This window comes from Populus trichocarpa, chromosome 18 (assembly GCF_000002775.5).
Source record: "Populus trichocarpa isolate Nisqually-1 chromosome 18, P.trichocarpa_v4.1, whole genome shotgun sequence".
Lineage (NCBI taxonomy): Eukaryota > Viridiplantae > Streptophyta > Magnoliopsida > Malpighiales > Salicaceae > Populus > Populus trichocarpa.
Window position 1 is genome coordinate 4,121,989 of NC_037302.2, and position 20,463 is coordinate 4,142,451.

Below are 20,463 nucleotides of genomic sequence, written 5' to 3' on the forward strand. Positions count from 1 at the left end.
GGACAAGTAAGATCGACGACAAGCGAATCTTCCAAAGACTCTGATCAGCTCATGATGTAAGAAAGAAATCCCGTTATTTATATATGGTTTTTAAATTTCAATGGGCTTCATGTTAAATGTTAGATTTAGATATTGATCAAAGGCCCATCTGAAATACAAAATAGTTTTTATATTCACTTAATTTTAATAAATTAATAAAGGCTAATTATATTTTATGTATTTTTAATGTAATCTCGACTCTTCTCGAGTTAAGGGTAATATAATATATTATGTTATATAAACCCAAACTATTAATTTTAAAATCAATGCTTTGGATTTTTTATAGAATATAAAAACTATTAAAATACTAATTAGGTGAAATAAAATCATAACCGTTGAAATTTAAATTAATGGTTAGAATAATGTTTCTAACATGATAGGTTATATTATCTTTATTTTTTTTTTAAAAAAATTGATCCCCTATCCATAAAGTTTCTCTACTATTCAACTTTATTAATGACACTTAAAAAATGGAAATTTCTTGTTAAAAAAATGAAAAATATGTTTTTTTTTATTACATAATGATTGTATGAAGTACATAAAATAACAACAAAAAGATCACATATCTTCTCAAACTCTATAGTATGGAGTAGTGGGAAATTGTTTTGTTAAATAACATTAAATTAAATACATTTAAAATACTCATGTGATTACTTAAGTGTGTGTATATCAAGTTAATCTAGTACAATAAATTGAAACAAAAGCCTAGTATAAATTCATATTAAAATTTACTATATGAATCAAGACATAGACAGAGCATAAATACTAAATATATAAAATAATTATTAAACTTGAAAAAATCAATTCAAGTAAAATACTTATTTGTAAAAGCATTTAGAATCAATGTAAGTTAGCAGTATGTTGTTGTTAATGATAAATTATTTATTCTTAAAATTTTATTGCTCCTCCTCTATTTATCATGTTGTAGGTAACACCTCTTTCATCAGAGGAATAGGCAAGAAATTAATTAATTTTCAAGTGTTACAAAGAGTTTTATATGACTTAGTTTTCTCTTTGAACATAAATCTTGGGATCTCTAATTAACTAGGTAGGTCTACCATCATTACTCTTTTTTATTTTTAAAGGTTTTAAGCTCATTTGCTCGATGAATTATAAATAAGCTCTTTCGATAAATTTTTGGCTAACAAGTCTGTAATATTTTCTTTTGACTTTACATAGTTAATGAAAATAATTCTATTTAAAAACACGTATTTAACAGTATTATGTTTACAATGTAATATCTAGACATACCATTATACATACTATTTTATATCATTTCTATTGCATACCGACTAACGCCATGGACACAAATTATTGTGGTGAACATGGAATATTCTTTAAAAACATTTAAAGCCTTTGAACTTTCTCTTTAACTTTTTCAAGAATAATAAACTTTGATTCTATCATGGATCTTGCTATACATGTTTTCTTTGAGGATTTGCATGATATACCTATTTCATTGAGTTTGAAGACATATCAACTAGTGAATTTTGAATCTTTAATATCAAATGTCTAATTTGCATCATTATGCCCTTTTAGTACCATCGAGTAATCGGTATAGTATAACATATAGTGCAATGTGTTCCTTACATATTTTAGTACCTTATTTATTGCTTTCCAATTATCCTTTAAGAACATTTGTTGATAATTTTCTTAAGATAATGAGACTAGGACGATGTCAATCCATTAAATGTCTATGTTATTTTTATTTTTAGTATTACATCTGCAACACCCAAGTATTTCATATTAAACTTATTAGTAAATATTTTCTTATTAAACTTGATTGTGTAATCATTATTGTCCAAAATAAACATGTTGTCCACATAGAGACATAAAATGAGATATTTATCTATATTTTTTACATAAATACATTTATCAACTTCATTGTTTTTAAGCGCAGGTGTGTTTGGTATTATGGTTGCTGTTGTGGTTGTGGTTTGAAAAAAATTGTTTTATAAAAAGTACTTTTAGTTGAGGTTGGTTTGGAAAAATATATGTTTGGTTAAAACTGTGGTTGAAATTGAGATTGAATAAAAAGTAGTTTAATGTGTTTGGTTAAAAAAATGCTTTTCAAATTGAGGTTATAAAATAATATATATATATATATATATATATATATATATATATATATATATATATATATATATATATATATTGATGGTTTTTAATTTAAATATTGTAAATTTAACTACTGTTATTACATCATGAAATAAATAATATTGATATTAAATATTTTTTATTATTCCATTAAACTATGTGCAATTTCATCACGTACGAAATCTATCCAACAAGGACTATATTTTCCATGGTTTCTTAAACGCGCAACAACATCATGTAAAAATATCATCAAGAACAAAATTGGAATTGCAATCAAATTCTGCAAATGCTACGTCATCAAACGATCGCCTTCTAGTTTTTCGAATAAAACACAATTAAAAATAAAAAATATTTTTTTTTATTTTACTGGGTCGGACCCGATTCAATGCATTTAGCTCTGGATCGTAATGTTAAACACTAGTTTTTTGAATAAAACACAATTAAAAATAAAAAATAAATTTTTTTATTTTACTGGGTCGGACCCGGTTCAATGCATTTAGCTCTGGACCGTAATGTTGAACACTAGTTTTTCGAATAAAACACAATTACAAAAATAAAAAGTAGAAGTTTAGTGAATAATATCAACATAACATTCATCATTTATTTTAGTGTTTAGTTTTTACATGTTGCAATGCCATTTTGTTAAGGTGAATAAAAAGTAGTAGTTTAGTGAATAATACCATTTTTAGAACAGAATTCACTAAAAGTCATTTTATATTCTCCATCTTTATCAATTTTTATTACCTTTATTTTCTTACAAAGTTGATTTTAAACTTCATTACTATAATGTTTAAATATTTAAAGAGTCTCATACTTGCTTCGAAGCAAGTAGGTATAGCAATATCTTGTGCAATCATTTATAAAGATAATATAATATTTTTTTCCACCTCTAGTTTACACCATTTTTAAATCACCAATGTCTAAGTGAATTAAACCTAAAGGTTCACTACATTTAATTATTTAAAAGGAAGATTTATGAATCTTAATTTTACACAAACCTCACACTTATGATTTTTGTCAAAAACTATGCTAGGTATTAATTCAAGATTAATTAAGCTTTGTATAAAATTATAATTCTCATGTCTTAACCTGATATGCCATACATCACAAGACTTAAACAAGCAAGAAGAAAATGCATCATCATCATCATTATCATTGTCATCATCGTCACCGTTATCGTCATCATCGTCCTTGTCATCAGCATCCTCATCCTCATCATCATCGTCATCATCACCATCATCGTAGTTGTCGTTGTCATCATCATCATCATCATCATTATCTTAACCTTAGTTATAATGATCATTACATTCATTTTAAAAGGGCCATTACTAACATACCTCTTTTCTACAAATATTTTATTTTTTGGAGAGTACAAATTTGTTATTCTTAAAAACCATCTACCTTGATGAGGGTTATGAATGTAATTAAAATGGTGGTAACATTTTGAATGTTTTTCCTAAAAGGATTAATGATGTTTTGTACTTTAAGAATTTAAAATAAATTCTTAAAAGAAAAGAATTATGGACACATATTGCAATTCAATTACCTCTTTTAACTTTCCATAATAGTCAACGTCAAACTCATTAAAAGTCAATCTCTTAACACAAACTCTACTATTATATGTCTTTCTATTATTTTTATATTCTTCAGTATGAAACACATGTCAATTGATGAAATACTCGTTTAAGCACTTCACTTTTCTTTTAGGATCCGGACTTAGTAAAGACAAAGTAACACTAACATTCCTTCCCAATTGATAAAACTGGTACATGAAGTACAATCATGAACAGTTAACAAGAAATGTGTAATGAAATTAAGTATCCTAAGAGATAAGAATAATTAAATAGCACTTACATGTATTCTGAATCACGTGAAAAATTATTGATCTTGTAATCGAAAGATTTAGGATTCAGTCAACTGTGAGTCTTAGGACAATAAATATTGACGATGTTGCCTATAAGAAATTCTACAATGTATCAATTTATGATAGTACAAGAGATAAATTGTTCGAAAATAATGATATGTTAAGTAGTATACTTACTGAATAAAAGGTCTCAGTTCATCGCAGTTAAATAACACATAATTATATGCTTGTTTGAATTCTATTTCAGACAAATATCTTCTCCTCATAATATTTTTTTGGTACGAGTTGTCTAGGATGGGAGAATATTGACAAGTTTCCACTCAAATGCATTTTCCTACCATCATCATGCCTTGAAACACAATTGATTTTTGTTCTCAATTAAGGCTTGAAATAGTACGAAATAAATATTGAGATCTCTTCAACAATATAGACTTCACATATTGAAGCTTCAACATATGCCTTGTTTTTTACTTTTCTTTTAAGGTTGAACAACTACCTATATGGAATTAAATAAATGTTTTGAATTATACAAAGAAAGATAAAATTTTTTAATTACGATGCATGAGTAATCCTTGACTTCTCGAATGGATACATCCATCTATATTGAATTGGGCCTCCAACAGTAAATGTATGGGTAGATGCTCCATTGAGTTGAAAAATGATGGAAGGAATATCATCTCAAGTTTACATATTGTCTTGACGATATTCATTTCAAACCTCTCCACGTGTTGTGTCTGCAACTTGTTAGAGCATATATCTCTAAAGAAATGACTAATCTCTGTAAGTGCATCTCATATTCCCTTTGGCAATAAATCCTGGTAAGCTAATGGAATAAGTGTTTGCATAAACACGTGACAGTCATGACTCTTCATTCTATACAATTTGCAATCCTTTAAATTTACCAACCTATGTTCAAGGCATGTCCATAATGAAAACACAAACTTTTAAGCCATTGGTCGACAAGCAATTATACATTCTTGTTTAAGGGGAAACTGGTTTTGGGATTTGCGACCCGTGACCCAACATAAACGAACTCCATAGTTTTATTATGACAAAAAAAAGCTATATCAATTCTAGCCTTAATGTTGTCCTTTATCTTCCCCTTCACATCCATAACCATGTTGAAAATGTTCTCAAACACGTTCTTTTCTATACGCATAACATTAAGGTTATGACGGAGGAGATTGATCTTCCAATAAGAAAGCTCACAAAAAATACTTCGCTTAAGCCAATTATGGGCAAACCAAAATAAAAAAACTTCTGCTTACCGGATTGAAAATCAAACACAATGTCACCGTACTCCAACACCATGTCATACAATTCCTCACCCAAAAAAAGCTGTGGTGCAATATCCCTTTCAACTAAACCAACAAAGTCCTTATTCTTTATGTACTTGTGATCCGTTGGCAAGAACCGCCGGTGGCAGTAAAAAAAAGATGTTTTACCGCCATTTGTTAACGTGAATGCCTTGTTATTCTCCTTATAGTATGGACATGATAGTTTTTCATGCGTGTTCCAACCAGAAACATTTTATAAGCAAAAAAATCATTGACAGTCCACATCAAAGCTGCCTTCATCAGAATTGTTTTTCCTCGATACATCATAAGTCAAAGCCCTGGATGACCATAACTACTTCAACTCATCAATCAATAGTTAAAGACAAACATCTATATTCTGACCTGAACTATTAGGACTAAGTATGACCGTAAATAAAAACATGAACTTCGACCTCATACACATCCCCGGTGGCAAGTTGTAAATCATGAGTATCATCGGCCAACAAGAATAAGGAGTAGTAAATAATCCGAATGAATTGAATCCGTCTATACATAACCCAAGACACATATTCTTTGATTCTACTGAAAATTGAGGATGTATATTATTAAAGTATTTCCAGGCTTCACTGTCAGAAGGGTGCACCATCACTCCATCCACCGCATTGTGTGATCTGCATCATGTCATGTGCTCAGTAGTTTATGGTGACATGAATAACCTCTGTAGTTTAGGTGTGATTGGGAAGTATATAAGTTTTTTTATGTGTGAAAAGTGTCATTTCCCTGTCACTTTTGGGTTTATAACAAGAATGCCCATATGTTCTGCATTTGATCGACTCTATATTTTCAAGATAGTACAACATGTAGAAGTTTGGACACGTGTCAATTTTCTGTTATCCTAGACCGAGGGATTTTATAATGGACTTAGCAACATAAAAGTTCTCTTTCAGCCTGTTCCCTTCAGGTAAAATGCTTCTTGCCTATTCGACAATCGTCAGGTCATAAATTAAATATTACCGATGGATTTACCAATGAAATTATTTCATCAAGCATTCCATCAGTCATTCTATCAATAAAAAGTGCCACATCACCATACGATTTGTCTTTTTGAATCCCACTATAATTCCATTGGTATATACTAAGGGATTATTTCTGTTGGTATATTTACGAAAGAACTTTACCATCGAGTTTATTCCATTGGTAAAAGTCACATGTCATTGTACTTTTCTAGATTTTTTATTCTTTCTTTTCCCACTGCAATTCCCTCGGTATATACCAACATAATGTTTTCGTTGGTGTTTACCAACAAATATAGCAATAGAAAGTTATGTCAGTAAAGTTCACTGCAATATACTGATGAAAAAATTTCATCTGTGATTCCGTTTGTATTCACCAAATTACTGGTAGTGTAAAAAGATTAACAAAATGATGTGCATCATGGGGATTATAATCCATCTCGTAAAGTTGAACCTAATCTATAAGAAGATTCAGATAGCCCAATAACAAGAGCGAGAGCGAAACACCTGCAAAGTGCCTTGACGAGTCAAATTGGAATGATTGAAGCTGCTTCGGAGTTAAAAGCTAGCAATCTGTTCGAAATTGGTTCAAAGGTTCTTATTTGCCTACAATTGAAACTTGGGCATGGGAAAAGCCCTTAATGGTTCTTTTGATGTTAGGCTACTTGAGTTTGTATTGATAATGCAAATAAGTGAAGAAATTGATGATGTTTACGGTCAGAATATTAGATGAATTTGAACCTGATTTTGAAGTTATCCATTGCATGTGAAGACAAGACTAATCTACATGGATTTGAAGTTCAGAACGTGGTCTTTCTAGATTGTCCAACCATGATTGCATTGGACTTTTGTGCAAGAAGTTATAGCCGTTTCAAATTTGGCATGTTTATGTTTCAATTAAGGTCAGAAAACGTGTGCTAGTTAAATTTGTCTAGTTACTTTTTCAAAGTCTAATTTTTGGGCTTGACTTTGTCATGTTGAATTTTCCTAACTATGGAGGGATGTTCCAATTATAAATATAGTATTAGAACATGTAATAAACACATTTTGACCAAGATTTGAAACTTAATTCAAAGAATTAAGAGTTGTTCTTCCAAATTGATTTTGGAAAGAATCTTACCTGACTTATCACTCTTCAATCACAAAGAGTGTGGCGTCGAAATCCTAGATTGATCTTTGTGGCGTCCAGATCGACTTATCAAAGTATCATTCTAGTCTATCCTCCATCTTATTTACCTTAAAATCACTATAATCCAGCCTAAACACCAAAAGAAAGACAACCAATCAGACCCATCCTTCATCCATTTTCGTCAGATTTAGTATTGTCGATTTGTTAAATTATTCACGACACATCACAAAATCATTTTGTTTATATGGTTTTTCAGACTTGTGCACGCAGTGTGGTAGGATGTTGGGATCAAAGAGTCATTACCTAGTTGTTTTGTTTAGGGTTATTAAAAGATTCGGGTGGACTGGTCTTATTTGAAATTCTAGGATAAAGGACTGGTTATGGCTAAGAAAGGTATTAGAACCCTTAGCGCATCTTACATGAGGTAAGCTGCATTGTGTGGTCTAGATGTGGTTTAAAGGTGTTAATGGATTCCTAACTTGTGATCCGTCTATGATTCAGAACAAAGATTTACACTCATGAATAAATTTGGCAATTTGAATTTATTATGGGCTTTTATGCCTAGATAAATTCTTATAGGAAGAATCTATGTGGGTGTCCTGACAGGGTTCACATATCCTGAAAGGTGAAAGAGTTTTCCATAACTCGTATATTATGGTGAAAATACTCCCAATTAAAATTGGTGAATAATCAAAATAATTCTGAGAATTTTCTAGCCAACTTTTGATATTTAAATACCAGCCTACTTGTAGGTCCAACATTTATATCAAAATGTTGACCATTAATTTTAGGGTTATTGAAATATTGGCTAAATACTTAAGAAATTTTACAAACTTATTGTAAATTTCAAAAAAGTTTTTCTAAAAAGGATAAAAAATTTCTAAAACAATGCTAAGAAAAAAATTTTAAGGTTATGTTTTGTTGTAAGGATTGGGCCGTATGCAACAAGTAGAAATCATTTTTTTAAGGTCATGTTTGGCAAAAATAGATTTTTCCCTAAAACCAAAATTATCAAAATAGGTTTTGGGGGTGTTTGTCAAACACATTTTTAAGCCAAAGAAAACCATTAATAAAAACATTGCTAGCCAAACAGGGTCTTAACCTTTGACCCAATTTTGACCCAACTGGATTGACTCAAAACTTTTGGTTCGACCATAAACCGAACCAAAATCCACTGGTTTGACCTAAAAATAAACCAAGACCTACCACAATCCAAAACAAAATCAAACTTAAAAATATGTTATTGATGCAAATAAACCCTATATTATTGTCTAATAAAGTCGACCAAAGGGTTGTGTGCAAAGAATTGGACAAAAATAGGTCCAAATCATGGGGCTAAAACAATATTTTTTCTAAGAACATGAAGAACACTGCCTTAGAACCCAAAAAATGCCTAGATATAAAACCATCCATTACCAAACCTAGAATTGACATTTTAGGCCTCTAAAAATGTTTTCTTAGTTTTAACAAACCACATTACCATGACCAAGCATATTTGAATCAAAAGAACCAACAAACAACATCAAATCATCTAAATTATACAAGATGTTTCAAATTAAAAAACTATTAACTTAAAACAGCCTACATGTTCGGGCAATATGAATTCAAAATTGGTTTTTCTAGACTCATTTTGGTCATGAACAGACTTAGCAAATCTAGGATAAACATCATTATTTCAACATGCATTGCTTAAGTTAAACTAAAATAACATTGTTAGATAAAAAAAAACTTGAATAAAAGACTTTTATTACATCTAAAACATGAAAAAAAAAACTTAAGAAAACAAAATCAAACTATCATAGTAACAAAAAGGGTAGCCACAACACTACTTGCCAAGTATGTTAAATCTCATCTCCATGCTTGTAAATGTCGCACGTGAGCGACGTCGCGGCGATCGTCCACCCACAAAAAATGTAATATGGGGGATATATATCTGGTCAATGTGGGGAGACAAGGAATTCGTTGTCTCTTAGTAGTGAAAAATGGTGTGGGAGTCGCCACCTAGTATTTTGGTCACTAGGAACCCTAACTGGTCTCAGAGATCGGGCACGGGGACTGGTTGCGTAAAGGGAAGGTATTAGCACCCCAAATACGCCCTACCTAAGGTAAGCTGCATTGTTTATTTGTCTGATAAAATTCAAGGTCTCGTTGTGTTTCCTAGTTGTTGGTCCGTCTACGGTTCAAGAAAAGTCCTCTTCAATAAGGAGGTCCTTATCTTATCGGGATAAAACCTAACCGTTCTAAAATCTATGTAACAAAACCATATTTTTAATATCAGGAATACGTTTTATGTATAAATTCGTAATCCCAAATCTAAAAGAAGACAAAAAAGATTTTTTAGAATTTTTGAAATATTGGCCTAGTTCTCATGGCTTTAATAAACTGGTTATTAAAGCCGAAATGCATGTTAATACATATATTGTTTTTGAAATTTTCTTTGTTGTGTGAAAATATGATGTTATAATATTTATATATATATATTGGAGAGACTAGGCCGTATTTTAAAACAAAACATTTTTTTTTTAAAATATGTATTTTGTACGCTTTGACGCAAATCGGGTATTTTAATACTGGGTTTGTAAAAATATAACCAAATATTAATTCACTTTGATAAAATAAATGCCTAAAAATCAACAATGTTTTCAAAGATATTTTTAGAAAATTTTCGAAAGCAAAAGACATTTTTTGTTTTGAAAATCTTTGATGTTTTGATGAAAACCGGGTATTTTAATACCGGATTTTATATCTTTACAGTGTAAAATACCAACCAATATTAATCAAAATACAGTAATAATATCACAACAAAATCACATATATTTTTCTATAATTTTTGCAATTTTTTATAATTTTTTTTCATATATATATATATATATAAATAATACAAAATATAATATATATATATATATATATATAATAATATTAAATCGGACTGGGCCGGCCCAAACCACTGGGCCGGACTCAGCCCCAAAATTAGTGGGCCGATTTCGGCCCACAATGTATTGGGCCGATCTCGGCCCAAAAAAGACTCTCCTGGGCCAGACCCAGCCCAAACCACTGGGCCGGGCTCAGCCCAAAATTGTGGGCCGATCTCGGCCCAAACAAACATTTTCTTATGGGCCAGACCCGGCCCAAAAGACAGGGCTGGGCCAGGATCCGCCTGGCCCAAGCCGAAACGGGGCGGGGGGAATTATTTTCCCCCACCCCTGCATGCAGAACGCTACTCGTTCTGCATGCGGGGAAGGAAAAAAAGAAATGAACGCGAGAATGAGAAGAAAAGTTACCTGGCGCGGAGGAGGCTGTGCGTCGCTGGCGGTGCTGCGGCAGAGGCTGGTGGCGGTGGCGTAACTCTCGGACGGCGGCAGTGGCGCTGCTGTTAGCAGCCGAGAGGGAGTTCCTTCCTTCTCCCTTGTCCTTCGTTTCCTTTCCCTTTCGTTTTCTCCCCTTTCTTCTTCTTCCTCGGTTTTCTTTCCTTCTCTCTCCTTCGTTCTATCTCTTCCCTCTCTCTCTTCTGTGTTTTTTTTTTTCGTCCGTTCTCCTCCTCTTCTGTTCTCCTCTCCGTCTGTCTTCCCCCCGTCTGTCTTCTCTCCTTTATTTCTCTCTTTTTTTTTTTTTTTAAATACATGAAACGGCGTCGTTTTGGCGAAAACGCGCCGTTTCATTTAAATGTGGCGCCAAAAATGCGCTAAATCTCAAATCAGCCCTCAATTATCTTTTGTCCCTTCAATTGCATCCCTGCCGAATTCGAACCCCGTCCCTATATTTGGCCGCGTTTTTCACTTTGGTCCTTGACCTCTGAATTATGCAATTGAGCCCTTAATTGATCAAAAACTTCTAATTTCTTCAATTAGGCCCCTGAATCAATTAATTTCAGCCCCTCCATTTACGCGCCTCTTCCAATTTGGTCCCTGGTTTCGAATTTTCTTAATTAAGTCCCCAATTGGCCCTTAAACTTCAATATTTATGCAATTAGGCCCCTGATTTGACCTAATAAATTCCTAAAAAATATATTTTGGCCCCACAACTTAAATTTCTTCTAATAAAAGCCCAAATTGACTTAAAAATCAATTTTTCTTGCAATCAAATCTTCTATAAATTCATTTAAAAATCCAATTAAGTCCATAATCATCTAAATTTGGGCTTTTCTCCTCAAATTTCAAATTTTCCTTGTCAACAGGGCTTTCCTCCTTCAAGAATATATTATCAAAAATTCCATCTTTGTATTTTTAACCTTATTGACCAATTTTCCAACCATTTTCTGAGCGCTTCTGCCTCCTGTTATTTTTCTAACCTCCTTTGGCTATATATTTTTATATATATTTTGTGGGGACCCAAAAATGGGTTACAACAGATGCCCCCTCTTTATAATGCTTACGGAGCAGAGGTTTTGCGCAGTAAGTTTTATAAAGATAAACCAAAACTGAGCTCCCGAAACTGATCTAGTCGGAGCTCGATTGCTCTGAAACCTTGTCCTTACAGCAATCCTCCTTAACCCAAAAACTATGATCAAAATTTGGTCATCTCGAGGTCCCTTCTGGTGATCTCCTTTAACCCCAAAAACTTGGAATCTCATCTGGCGATTCCTTTACCCATAACCAAATACAAAAACGTGTGTGGTCTTATTATGACGGGTGACCTGCCCGAATGGAAAAAGGAAAGAGTGGTCTCATTATTATGGGTGACCTACCCAGGAAAAATAATGGTCTCATTGTATGGGTGACGAACCCAAAAAACATGATGGTCTCATTGTATGGGTGACTAACCCAGGAAAAATGATGGTCTCATTGTATGGGTGACTAACCCAGGAAAAAGATGGTCTCATTGTATGGGTGACGAACCCAGGAAAAAGATGGTCTCATTGTATGGGTGACTAACCCAGGAAAAAGATGGTCTCATTGTATGGGTGACGAACCCAGGAAAAAGATGGTCTCATTGTATGGGTGACGAACCCAGGAAACATGATGGTCTCATTGTATGGGTGACTAACCCAGGAAAAAGATGGTCTCATTGTATGGGTGACGAACCCAGGAAAAAGATGGTCTCATTGTATGGGTGACGAACCCAGGAAAAAGATGGTCTCATTGTATGGGTGACGAACCCAGGAAAAATGATGGTCTCATTGTATGGGTGACTAACCCAGGAAAAATAATGTGGAAAACGGTCTCATTATGATGGGTGACCTACCCAAATGGAAAGAATGTGAAGTGCGGTCTCATTATAATGGGTGACCTACCCAGGGGAAGAATTCTTAGTAAACTCCATGCTTTTCTAAGAAATAGTTTCAATACGAGGTCCCTTCTAGCGACCTTCCTTGATGAATGACGAAGTACGAGATCCTTTCTGGCGATCTCAAATAACTTGGAATCCCATCGGGCAGTTCCTTTTACTAAAGCTAAAACATGAAGTTCCTTCTGGCGACCTTCATCGAAATACAAGATCCCTTCTGGCGATCTCCTTTATCCAAACAACTTGGAATCCCATCTGGCGATTCCTTTTAACCAACATGTAATACGAGGTCCCATCTAGCGACCTCCAAATAGCGAAACACGAGATCCCTTCTGGCGATCTCCTTTAATCAACTTGGAATCCCAATCTGGCGATTCCTTTTAACCAACATGAAATATGAGGTCCCATCTGGCGACCTTCATCAACTTGGAATCCCATCTGGCGATTCCTTTTATTCAAAGCTGAAATACGAGGTCCCTTCTGGCGACCTCCTTTGACCAATATTGAAATACGAGATCCCTTCCGGCAATCTCAAACAACTTGGAATCCCATCTGGCGATTCCTTTTTCCGAAGCTGAAATAATGAGATCCCTTCTGGCGATCTTCTTTAATCAAAAAACCAAAAAATCTATTTTGTAAATCGGTCAACCTGGAATCCCATCTGGCGATTCCCTTTAACCGATTGCTCGATGTCGTTCCTCCTGATGGCAGGGTTTGAAAATTATTATCTTCTCTTCTCGTTGTTCTAGAATCAACTTAATGATTCTTTCTTCATCTCCAATTTTGTTGGAACGCATTAAGGTCTCCTCCTGTAATGATCCAAAAAACATATACGCAATGATTTATGATTAGATGCCATGCATGCATTTGTACCTGGTTTTGAAACATAGGCCCCATCATCTTCTTCTATTTCATGAAACTCTCTCTTGATATGAGCTTGCTTTTGAAGTCGTATGCTGGATTCATTTCTCGTGCTGCCTATCATATCTTTGAGAAGAAGTCTTTGACTTTCTTCAAGTAGTCCTTTTCTCAAAATGTATGACTTGTATTTGCCTCTTTGTCATGCTTTTGTCAAATGCTTTAACTTGGTTTTCAAATCTATGGGCTTCCAACCAATTTTAAACACGTAAAACTTTTCAAAAACAACTCGTTTTGCCCCCAGTGTAGGGGTGTGATCCTAGTCTGGGCTTTTATAGAGAATAAATTCATTCAGCCAATGATAAACTTTTTAGTGCGTGAAGGGATAATGATGATTTTTTTTTTTTCAAAATGCACATTGTTATGGTTGATAAAGACAATTACAGATGATTATAAAGTGACCACTTAATCATTTATCCATTCATTAAGCTATCAGAGATAGGGATGTACTTTTAGGGTTAGCTTTTCTTAAATTTCATATTAAACCATTTTATGACATCCACTCAAACTTGTTCAAAAAGTGCACAAGCTCATCATTTATTGAAAAAAAAAGTAGGTCAAAGACAAACATAAAATATGGCTGAAAACATGAGCCCTGACTACCAAATAGAGAAAATAAAAGCAATGACAAAAGCAAATGACAAAAACATGCTAAGGCAAATAAAGTTGTTTTACATTTTGAAAACTACGAGAAGTTCTTGGGTCAACCCGTTCTGGAAAGTCAACCGAGGCAATGCTTCATCTTCCTTCCCCACTTGCGTTTCCTTGTCTTCTCCTTCGATCTCGCCTTCTTCATTATTGACGATTCTTGACCAAGGTTTTCCAACCCTTTATCCCCTATTACTTTTGTCATTACTGGGCAATAGATTTGAATTGATATTGGGTGTGTCTTCAAACGACACCCATCCTATCTTGATGAGCTTCAACAACATGCTCTTGAAAGCGTAGCACGTTTCAAGACAATGTCCGGGAATACCAGCATGGTACTCGCAAGTCAACTCGGGCTTATACCAGATGGGGAATGGTGGTTGTAGTGGTAATGTAGGGATAGGAGCTATTTGTCCAATGCTCAGTAGTTTGGCATACATTTCCTTCAAAGGCATGGGTAATGGCGGTAGTTGTTCTGAGATGTACCTTGTATTTGGTCTTTGGTAGTTGTTTTGGTTGTTTGACTGGTTACTTACTTGATTAGAGGAAAATGGTTTGTTAAAGTTTATGTGGGCAACATGAGAGGTAGGTATTTGTGGGTTGAGTGAATCCACTATATTGCCCTCGGACCCACCTTCAAAGCCGTAAATATGACCTCCCATTTTTCTTCCCATAAAACCCTTCGCCTCCAATGGCTCAACTATACGTCCAGCTTTAATCCCTTGCTCTATTCTTTCAGCTATGCGTACCGCATCGTAGAAATGCTGAGATGAGCTACCCATTAGGTGCTCATAATATGGTGCTTTAAAGGTATTGGCAAACAAAGTCACCATCTCCGTTTCTATCAAAGGAGGTTGCACATGAGTGGCCTCGTCCCTCCATCTTTGCGCATAAACCTTTACTGACTCTTGGCTTCTCTTTTCCATTGACATAAGGCTTGTTCGATCTGGAGCAATTTCCAAATTGAACTTGTATTGCTTAAGGAAAGCCTCCACTAAATCCTTCCATTTCTTAATCCTGGTATTATCCAGCCTCATGTACCAACTTAGCGCCGACCCCGATAGACTGTCTTGGAAAAAGTAGATCAGTAACTTATCGTCATGAATCACCTCAGCCATCTTATTGCAATAAGATCGAAGGTGAGTGTTTGGGCATTCCAACCCAGTGTACCTTATAAACTCCGGTATCCTAAAATCTTTTGGTACCGTGATGTTTGGCACCAAGCATATTTCAGACGCTCGCATGGGGTCAAACCAGTCATTTCCCTCGACTGCTCTTAACCTTTCTTCCAAGGCTGATATCTTGTCATTGTTCATAAATCCAGTGGACCTATTATCGGAAGGCCCATCTACAGTGATGTGAGCTTGAGGGGGCTGAATGGGAATGGCAGGCGCAAATTGCTGCCCCGTCACTGAATCTGCCCCCAAGTTCTGAGATACCCCCGGGACATGAACTGACGGTGCTCCTATAGGTGGTTGGGTAGACGTTCCTTCCCCGTTCTTGGCTCTTAAGAGTTGCTCAAGCAGATTGGTCAGTCGAGAAACTTCATTTTTCACTGATTCCAACTCGGTCTGGTAGTGCGACTCTAAGTGAGCTCTTTCTTTGTTTTCCATTCTTGATCTGGACCGGGTTTGGTGGACTCTGGATGTGGGACCTATGTTTCACGATCTGGAATGCATATGATAATTTAAAAAATAAATGCGTGATGAAAATATGATGCTCGTGCAAATGTATATCTTAAAGTCGATTCATGACTTTCGTAATCCTTTAGGCAAGATTTCGGCTTAAAAACCTGGATTGATGAATTATTAATCATGATGCAAATGAACGTAAGATAGATATCCTAAGGACAAGTTCTATTTATTAGGTGAGAATGGGTAGGTTTTCTATCTGGTCTTTAAAAGGGTCTCATATCTGCCCAGTGACGTTCTTCGTAAAGACAGTATGGGGGCGTTGCAAGGAACAGTTAAAGTACGTATACCCACCATTACCAAGCAGGCACTCAGATATGAGTTGGGTGTTTCACGCATCTGAACCCTGACCAATAGTCATAGGGCAGATCGCTAATCCCCCTCCTAGCTTAAAGCTTGTGTGTGCTTCTCAAAATCAAAGTATGTGATGCATGCGACATTTATATAAGATGCATGAGACAATTCTATACAAATGCATGAACAATATGTGTAAAAAAAAAACATATAGCAGATAACAAAAGGAAAGGTATATTAAAAACACACGAAAACAAAAAAACAAATCAGACAAAAACAAAGCTTAGTCCACAAGGTCCCCAGTGGAGTCGCCATTCTGTCGCACGTGAGCGACGTCGCGGCGATCGTCCACCCACAAAAAATGTAATATGGGGGATATATATCTGGTCAATGTGGGGAGACAAGGAATTCGTTGTCTCTTAGTAGTGAAAAATGGTGTGGGAGTCGCCACCTAGTATTTTGGTCACTAGGAACCCTAACTGGTCTCAGAGATCGGGCACGGGGACTGGTTGCGTAAAGGGAAGGTATTAGCACCCCAAATACGCCCTACCTAAGGTAAGCTGCATTGTTTATTTGTCTGATAAAATTCAAGGTCTCGTTGTGTTTCCTAGTTGTTGGTCCGTCTACGGTTCAAGAAAAGTCCTCTTCAATAAGGAGGTCCTTATCTTATCGGGATAAAACCTAACCGTTCTAAAATCTATGTAACAAAACCATATTTTTAATATCAGGAATACGTTTTATGTATAAATTCGTAATCCCAAATCTAAAAGAAGACAAAAAAGATTTTTTAGAATTTTTGAAATATTGGCCTAGTTCTCATGGCTTTAATAAACTGGTTATTAAAGCCGAAATGCATGTTAATACATATATTGTTTTTGAAATTTTCTTTGTTGTGTGAAAATATGATGTTATAATATTTATATATATATATTGGAGAGACTAGGCCGTATTTTAAAACAAAACATTTTTTTTTTAAAATATGTATTTTGTACGCTTTGACGCAAATCGGGTATTTTAATACTGGGTTTGTAAAAATATAACCAAATATTAATTCACTTTGATAAAATAAATGCCTAAAAATCAACAATGTTTTCAAAGATATTTTTAGAAAATTTTCGAAAGCAAAAGACATTTTTTGTTTTGAAAATCTTTGATGTTTTGATGAAAACCGGGTATTTTAATACCGGATTTTATATCTTTACAGTGTAAAATACCAACCAATATTAATCAAAATACAGTAATAATATTACAACAAAATCACATATATTTTCTATAATTTTTGCAATTTTTTATAATTTTTTTTCATATATATATATATATATAAATAATACAAAATATAATATATATATATATATATATATAATAATATTAAATCGGACTGGGCCGGCCCAAACCACTGGGCCGGACTCAGCCCCAAAATTAGTGGGCCGATTTCGGCCCACAATGTATTGGGCCGATCTCGGCCCAAAAAAGACTCTCCTGGGCCAGACCCGGCCCAAACCACTGGGCCGGGCTCAGCCCAAAATTGTGGGCCGATCTCGGCCCAAACAAACATTTTCTTATGGGCCAGACCCGGCCCAAAAGACAGGGCTGGGCCAGGATCCGCCTGGCCCAAGCCGAAACGGGGCGGGGGGAATTATTTTCCCCCCACCCCTGCATGCAGAACGCTACTCGTTCTGCATGCGGGGAAGGAAAAAAAGAAATGAACGCGAGAATGAGAAGAAAAGTTACCTGGCGCGGAGGAGGCTGTGCGTCGCTGGCGGTGCTGCGGCAGAGGCTGGTGGCGGTGGCGTAACTCTCGGACGGCGGCAGTGGCGCTGCTGTTAGCAGCCGAGAGGGAGTTCCTTCCTTCTCCCTTGTCCTTCGTTTCCTTTCCCTTTCGTTTTCTCCTTTTTCTTCTTCTTCCTCGGTTTTCTTTCCTTCTCTCTCCTTCGTTCTATCTCTTCCCTCTCTCTCTTCTGTGTTTTTTTTTTTTCGTCCGTTCTCCTCCTCTTCTGTTCTCCTCTCCGTCTGTCTTCCCCCCGTCTGTCTTCTCTCCTTTATTTCTCTCTTTTTTTTTTTTTTTTAAAATACATGAAACGGCGTCGTTTTGGCGAAAACGCGCCGTTTCATTTAAATGTGGCGCCAAAAATGCGCTAAATCTCAAATCAGCCCTCAATTATCTTTTGTCCCTTCAATTGCATCCCTGCCGAATTCGAACCCCGTCCCTATATTTGGCCGCGTTTTTCACTTTGGTCCTTGACCTCTGAATTATGCAATTGAGCCCTTAATTGATCAAAAACTTCTAATTTCTTCAATTAGGCCCCTGAATCAATTAATTTCAGCCCCTCCATTTACGCGCCTCTTCCAATTTGGTCCCTGGTTTCGAATTTTCTTAATTAAGTCCCCAATTGGCCCTTAAACTTCAATATTTATGCAATTAGGCCCCTGATTTGACCTAATAAATTCCTAAAAAATATATTTTGGCCCCACAACTTAAATTTCTTCTAATAAAAGCCCAAATTGACTTAAAAATCAATTTTTCTTGCAATCAAATCTTCTATAAATTCATTTAAAAATCCAATTAAGTCCATAATCATCTAAATTTGGGCTTTTCTCCTCAAATTTCAAATTTTCCTTGTCAACAGGGCTTTCCTCCTTCAAGAATATATTATCAAAAATTCCATCTTTGTATTTTTAACCTTATTGACCAATTTTCCAACCATTTTCTGAGCGCTTCTGCCTCCTGTTATTTTTCTAACCTCCTTTGGCTATATATTTTTATATATATTTTGTGGGGACCCAAAAATGGGTTACAACAGTAAACATAAATATAGACCAAATAACAATAAGAAAACCACTCAAGGAGTTCACATGGACTCCAGTTTTAGGCTAGAAAAATATACGTTCAAGTTCCTAGAGTAGCTACTGCCCTCTTTACTTTCCTTGTAAAGTATTGCATCCACAAGCTTGCTGCCTTTTCAAAGCTTAAGAAATCCTTATGCTAGGATCTTAAACCTTCACACTTAGAGTTCCTTTATCAACCCTTTATTCCTTTTTTTCTCCTCTCTGCTATGATTTTCCAAAGGTATTTATAGGGTTTTGCTAGAGTTTTTTATGGGTTCAAACATAGATTGATCAAAGCTTAGCTCTTTGATCAAAATAAAAGGGTTATGGAGTACATTTTATAGTTGTGAGCTCTATACCTATACTAGTTTTTCAATGGTGGTTTTGTAACAAACTTATTTTTTAGAGGTTTTGGTGGTTTTGCCAAACTTGGAGATGAGGGAGCTTGTTTTTGGCCTTTTGATATTAAGAGAAATGTGACCAAACTTTGATAAGAACCCATTAAGAAAACTAGAAGTGTGAACATAAAAAAAATAATGATTTTGTGAAATGGGTATCACAACAATCAATGAAAAATTGAAGACCACCTGATCTTGGTAGAGGGGGTGGACACCTTTCATATTGATCAAACCTTGCTCAATTTAGAGTTTTGTTGCTGCTTATTCATTCATTTGAAAGTGTTAACCTGATCAACCTAGAATCTGAAAATACAGTTGTCACACCTGGACATCGCGACAACCAATTAAAAATTTTCAATGGAAAAGGAATATAAATCTGACATCTTGTGCTTTGGGGAAAAAGATCTATGTTTAAGGAGTTGCCACCTAGTATCATGGTCACTAAGAACCATAACTAGCCAACAGAGATTCTATGGTACGTGACTGGTTACGCGAAAGGAAAGTTATTATCACCCCTAAAGCATCCTACCTGAGACAGACTACATTGCTGATTTTGTTTTAAATTGCTACGAGTTTATCTTTGTTCCATTTTTTGTAGCCTTCTATAATATCCCTGACTCTAGCATCGATGAATATTCACCTATGAGTATTTCTAATTCTAGCGATGATAAATATTACGTAATCTAAAAAATGCAATATTCCTGATTTTAGCGCCAATAAATAAATCCTTAAAGAAAAGGAAACTATTTTTATTTTATGTTTTTTTGTTATTTATGTAGTCCGATCTCAATTTTTTTTGAAAAAAAAACCATTGTTGCATGCATGCGTCAATAACAAGTTAATTAATTTAGCAAAACAGGGAAAGAAGAGGAACTTACCTGGTTGCTGCAAGCCGAGGACGATGGCGATCAAGGCATGAGGTTGCTGGCAAAAAAAAAAAACTCTCTCCTCTGCTTCTTCTCGTCTTGTGCTACCCCCTGTTCTCATTTGCATTTCTATCTGTGTTCGTCCCCTTTGTTTGTCTTATGGTTCCTTCTCCGTTGTTC